This window comes from Prionailurus viverrinus, chromosome X (genome assembly GCF_022837055.1).
Source record: "Prionailurus viverrinus isolate Anna chromosome X, UM_Priviv_1.0, whole genome shotgun sequence".
Taxonomy (NCBI): domain Eukaryota; kingdom Metazoa; phylum Chordata; class Mammalia; order Carnivora; family Felidae; genus Prionailurus; species Prionailurus viverrinus.
This window is the reverse complement of record NC_062579.1, coordinates 102,675,836-102,681,835: the sequence shown is the minus strand read 5'-3', so window position 1 is coordinate 102,681,835 and position 6,000 is coordinate 102,675,836. Positions and strand designations below refer to the sequence as shown.

Below are 6,000 nucleotides of genomic sequence, written 5' to 3'. Positions count from 1 at the left end.
TCCCCCCAAAAGACCGGAGTGATTTTACCCAGAGACAGAGTCCTCATTTGTTTCGTTAATACCACTTCATGGCATCGTGACTGCCTTAATTGCTGCCATTCCTCCCATGGCGGATGAAGTATCTGTTCTTTTCTGACCCGTGGGATGCACAAGAATTAGCATAATAGCAGCGCCTCCGCCCCCGGCGGCAGCTCATCCAGCACCCGCCGAGGCTCACACGTACCATCATTTGAGTCAATTAGGTGCTTGTTAGTTCAGCGTGAGCGCCAGGGCTGTAAGGGATGGCTGTGTCGGGCACTGGCTGCTAGGCTCCTGCCTCTCCCTTCCTCTCCGTTCCTTCAGTTCAGCGGTGTGGTCACTTAGCTTGCCATGCTTCAGCGAGTGCCTTCCTGCTGATGGTGAAATCAAAGCTGCTTTCTCCTTCTCCTTCTCCTCCTCCTCCCCTGCCTCCTCCTCTCCCTCCTCCTCCCCTCCGTCCTCCTTCTTCTTCATCATCACCCCTGTTTATCAAGTACCTACCATGTGGAGGTGGCATACATAACCTCAGTACTCAGAGCAGCCTCACGAGGGAGGTACAACCCCCATGTTACAGATCAGGAAATTGACTCTCAGAGCAGCGAATCATTTACCCAGGTTCATATATACCTAGTAAATGGCTAAGCTAGGGAAAAAACAACCAATGCCTATCTACAGATAGATCATGCTCTGTTCGGGATTTTAAGGCATGTAAAGATAAAATTGTGTTAGTTAATGTTATAAAAGAACATTTGGCAAATTACCAAGTCTAATAAAACCTAGGGCTAAAGGGCACATTGCTGATAAATGCCATGGTGGAGCAGAGGATGGTCAGGAGGAAGTTAAAGAGCAGCAGGTATGTCATGGAAGGCACCTGAAGAAGATGGAATTTTGACAAAGTTGGGAACAATGTGTAGGACCTGGACACACAGTGGGGGAAAGGAGTAGGTCCCAGGTGGGAAGGAGAGCAGAAGCCAAGGCATGTCGCTGACAAGGGAGACCCAAGGAAAGCAGTTGGTTGGGAGCAGAGAGGCATGATACAGAGCAACGATTATCATTTTACCCTCCTTATTATTTCATGCAATTCAACTCAACAAACATTTACTTTGGGCTGATGTGTGCTAGGCACTGGCTTAGGCAGGTGGGATATTGGAAAGAGCAAAACAAATATAAATCTGTTTTCTTGGAGACCACATCCTATTCTAGGACCATCAAAGCATTTATCACCATGTCTATCTTGCTTATTTGTTGGCTTATTTCTTCTCCGATTCCCCCACCGTCCCAAGAATGTGTGCTCCATGATCCAGGGACCACAGAGAACGATTTTAGTTGCTTTTCTAACTTCCATTCTGCTGGCAACAGCTTCTGATTCACGATTCGGGGAGCAGTGCAAATATGATTTTCAGCCACACGCTTGGACTGAATACGTTGAACTCATTACCTACTCCAGGCCCAGCCGCATCAATTTGCTCCCCCTCTTGAAGTTCTTCTGATTGTTTCAGAAATGGGAATATAACCCCGGCTTCAGCTCATCCAATTCTGGTAAACCTCAGGACGTTTGCTCTTCCATGAGTATGAAGATGTGAGGCTTGGGGCTGCTATAGCCGTTTATAGCCAGTAGGGAACCATCTGACCCTGCTCGAAGGCATCATGGAAAACCAGAAGATAAAACTGACACTGCAGAGGACAGAAAAGAGGGACAAAAAGAACCTTGGTGACATGGTTGAATTGTTAGATCAAAACCTATTTGAGACTCAGTCTGCCTCTGTACCTTTCAGGTATGTGGCCAGGTTGAGTTAGATTCTCTGCCATTGGCCACGCAAAGGTTTCAGACAGAGATTTTGTCTTCTTTTTTGTATCGCCAGTGTTTTCTCTAGAACAATACCTGACATGTAGTAAGAACTCAGTATTTGTTCAGTGAGTCCTTGATGAATGAGTGAAAAATGAAGTGAAAGAGGAAGTGGCCCTTTCTTTTCTTGATGCTTTTAAAAATTAATATATTTACTTTTTTAAAAATTTTGTGACATGCATTCATTTTTTTGAGAGACAGGGTGCAAGTGGAGGAGGGACAAAAAGAGAGGGGAACACAGAATCGGAAGCAGGCTCCAGGCTCCAAGCAGTCAGCACAGAGCCCAAGGAGGGACTCAAACCCACGAAACCTGAGATCATGACCTGAGCCGAAGTCAGACGCTTAATCAACTGAGCCACCTAGGCACCCCAGATTTAATTTTTATGAAGCATATCACACTTGCAGACGTTCATGTGAAACATGAGCATATTTTAAAGGATATCCTAGAGAACACCCATGCAACTTTCACCCCAGTTAAAATGGAATGATAAAATATATTTAATCCATCTAAAATAATGGAGAAAGAAATACGGAACCGGTGTATAAAAAAAAAACAAAAACAGAAGAGCTGAGACCACTGGAAAGCACAAAACAATATGGCAGATAGAAATCTGAAGAGATCATTAATTATATCAAATGTAAGTGGGCTAAAAGCTCTAGCTAATAAGAAAGATGTTCAGGTTAGATTAGTAAAACGATCAACTAAATGTTGTTTATAAGAGCCACATCAGAAAGATAGAGACAGAAATGGTGAAATTAAGATATGGAATGATAGGCCATGAACATGCTAACAAGAAGAAATATGGTATAGCTAGCTTAGTATCTGTTAAAATAGACTTTGAGGCACAAAGTATTTCTAAAGATGAAGAAGGTCACTTCGTAATGACGATAAGCTTAATTCGCAAGAATAAAAAGAGAGTTGTAGATTTGTATCTCCTAACAGTGAGAACATCAGAATAGGGCCAATGTTTCAGAAGCTCCCTCTGCTTCAATCACAGTCTCTCCTCACAGGGGGACCCACTGTGCTAGCTTTGTGCCAATTATTCCCTTGCTTAAGTTTCTACTAGTCCCCGTTGGGCATGAATCTCTGAAGTTTAGGGTGCCCGCCTTAAAAAAAAACTTTATGTAAATGGAATTATACAGTATGCATTTATGAATGACATGGTTCCCTCTTTCTGTTTGTGAGACCGACCCATGTTGCTGCACGTACGGGTAGTTCATTCACTTTGACTGCCATGCATCATTCCATTTTAAAATGTGCCGCAATTTCTTCACCCACATTATTATTCTCAGCGGCAGCATCACCGATGTCATTGCTAACAACAGTTGGGCTACTTCCAGTTTTGAGCTATTACAAACAACAATGCTAAGAACATTCCTGTGCACATCTCCTGGGACACAGGAGCACAGGTCTCCAGGGTATATACCCAGGAGTGGAATCACTGGGACCCAGGGCTGTGTCCACGTAGGTAACTGTTTCCTTTTTATGCTGATGTACCGATTTAGGTTTCCATCAGTGCAGGAGAGTTCCCACTGCTCTGCAGACTCACCAGCAGTCAGCACTGTAAGACTACTCCCTTCTTGCCAATCTCATGCACATCTAGTAGTCTATCGTTGTAGCTTTCATTACACTTCAGTTCAAATTAATTTCTCATTTTCGTTATAACCTGTTGTTTTGCCCCCTTAACGTGTTTCTTAATTTACAAATGTATTTTCCAATTATCTTTTGGTTATTGACTTCTGGCTTTATTGCATCGCTATGAGATAAAGTGAATTGTGTGGTTTTGAAGATTGAACATATGTTGAAGGTATAATTTTATATAAATGTTCTACGCATCCTTTGGAAAATGTGTATTTTATAATTTGGGGGGTGTTACAATCTCAACCTGTCTCTTAATATGATTTGTTATGCATGTTATTTAGGTCTTTTGTATTTTTTTTTTTTTGGTCTGCTTGTTCCGTGTATTACTGAGAGAGAGCTGTGCTTAAAAACCTTCCACTATTGTGAATTTTTCTATTTTTTATAGGTCATTTATATTCTTGAGAGGTTAGGAGATACAAATTCACAACTGTCCTATCAGTCTTGCAAATTAAGCTTATTGTTATTTCGAAGTGACCCTCTTCATCTTTAGAAATACTTTGTGCCTCAAGTCTATTTTAACAGATAGTAAGCTAGCTACACCGTATTTCATCTTGCTGGCATGTTCATGGCATAACTTTCCATATTTTACTTTCAACCGTCTGTCTCTATCTTTCTGATGTGGCTCTTATAAACAACATTTAGTTGATCGTTTTACTAATCTAACCTGAACATCTTTCTTATTAGCTAGAGCTTTTAGCCCACTTACATTTGATATAATTAGTGATCTCTTTGGATTTCTATCTACCGTATTGTTTTGTGCTTTCCAATGGTCTCAGCTCTTCTGTTTCTTTTATATACCTGTTCTGCGTTTCTTTCTCCATTATTTTAGATAGATGAAATATATTTTATCATTGCATTTTCTCTTCTACTAATTTAGAAGTTATGGACTCTGTTTGATGCTTTTAACGGTTATCTTTGAAGTGGCTATGTGCAGATTTAACTTACCAAAAATATTTTGATCATTTTCTTACTCTCCCAGACAATTACTAGACCTTGTAATAATAACTACATTTCTTCTTCCTCTGATAGAGAGATGGAGAAATATTTGCTCTCTCTCTATTTTTTATGTTTATTTATTTTTGAGAGAGAGAGAAAAAGAGTGTGAGCAGGGGAAGGGCAGAGAGAGAGGGAGACACAGAATCCTAATCAGGCTCCAGGTTCCAAGCTGTCAGCAACAGAGCCCGATGTGGGGCTCAAACTCACAAACCGTGAGATCATGACCTGAGCCGAAGTAGGATGCTTAACCGACTGAGCAACCCAGGCGCCCTGCTATATGTATATATATACGTATATATATACATATATATACATATATATATACACGTGTATATATGTATATGTATATATATGTGTGTGTATGTGTATATATATATATACACATATATATATATATTTAGTTCTGTTCTTTTGACTCCACAAGGCATTGTAATTATATAATCAGTATTAGATTCCCCACCTTGGATGGCTCTGAGCTTAATCTTTTGTCAAGCACACCTCAAGAGGCCATGAAAATTCATATTGAGATTCTCCAAGTTCAGTAAATGTCTTTAGTTCAGAATTACAAAGAATGCCCCACTACTTCTCTGTTCCAGCCTTCACTCACATTTTAGCTTGGTAACTAGTAACTCTTTTTCCTTGATACTTTGATGATGTTTAGAATATTTCAGTTAACATTTTTAGTTTGTGTGTGTGTGTGCGTGTCTGTGCGTGTGTGTCTAAGGCAGGAGGATCAGTCAAGATAGTTATTCTGCTCTGCTAGATCACCAGAAATAAACTTGGTCTTGTCTTTATCTATATAATTTCATTTCAGTCTCTTTCTTGAATTTTGGGTTATATCTGCTTCAACCACCTTTTAGTTGCTTCTTTCTTTCTCAGCTCTGGGTTTACTTCCCAAAACTTTCTTTCTCTTTTCTTTTTTTTTCTTTGTCTCCCTCTATACTCATCTCATTTATGTGTCAAAAGGAAGAAGAAAAGACTCTCATCATGCATGAGCATAATGATAGTGATGCACTTGAATCAAAGAGAAATGTATAAATTATGATATGAAATTATACAAAGAACCGGCGCCTGAAGCTGTTAACATCCTTGAAACTGTCCAAAGACCCCTTCAGAATGTCAACAGAAGTACCTGCCTACCTTTATCATCTTCCTTTAATGAAACCTGCTTTTTCTTAAGTACCACCAGCATTCAAGAGAAGTAAAAATGTCTCCTTTCTATTTTATTGCAATGTTGTAGTTTTATACTACTTTTTCAACTGAAAACTCATGGTGTTTTTTTTTTTTTAATGTTTATTCATTTTTGAGAGAGAGACAGAGCATGAGTGGGGGAGGGACAGAGAGAGACGGAGACACAGAATCCGAAACAGGCTCCGGGCTCTCAGCTGTCAGCACAGAGCCCGATGCGAGGCTCAAACTCAGGGACCGCAAGATCACGACCTGAGCCAAAGTCAGACGCTTAACCGACTGAACCACCCAGGTGCCCCTGAAAACTCAT

General features: G+C 40.5%; 1 long non-coding RNA gene across 1 annotated transcript in view; it reads right to left on the bottom strand.

Annotated features, from left to right (window-relative positions):
* Window positions 1–488: 488 nt before the first annotated feature.
* Window positions 489–6,000, bottom strand: part of LOC125157249 (uncharacterized) — a 117,291-nt gene continuing 111,779 nt past the window's right edge. Inside the window, exon 3 of the long non-coding RNA XR_007148925.1 lies at window positions 489–1,692. This is a non-coding gene — a long non-coding RNA (uncharacterized LOC125157249). The remainder of the gene's footprint in view (window positions 1,693–6,000) is intronic.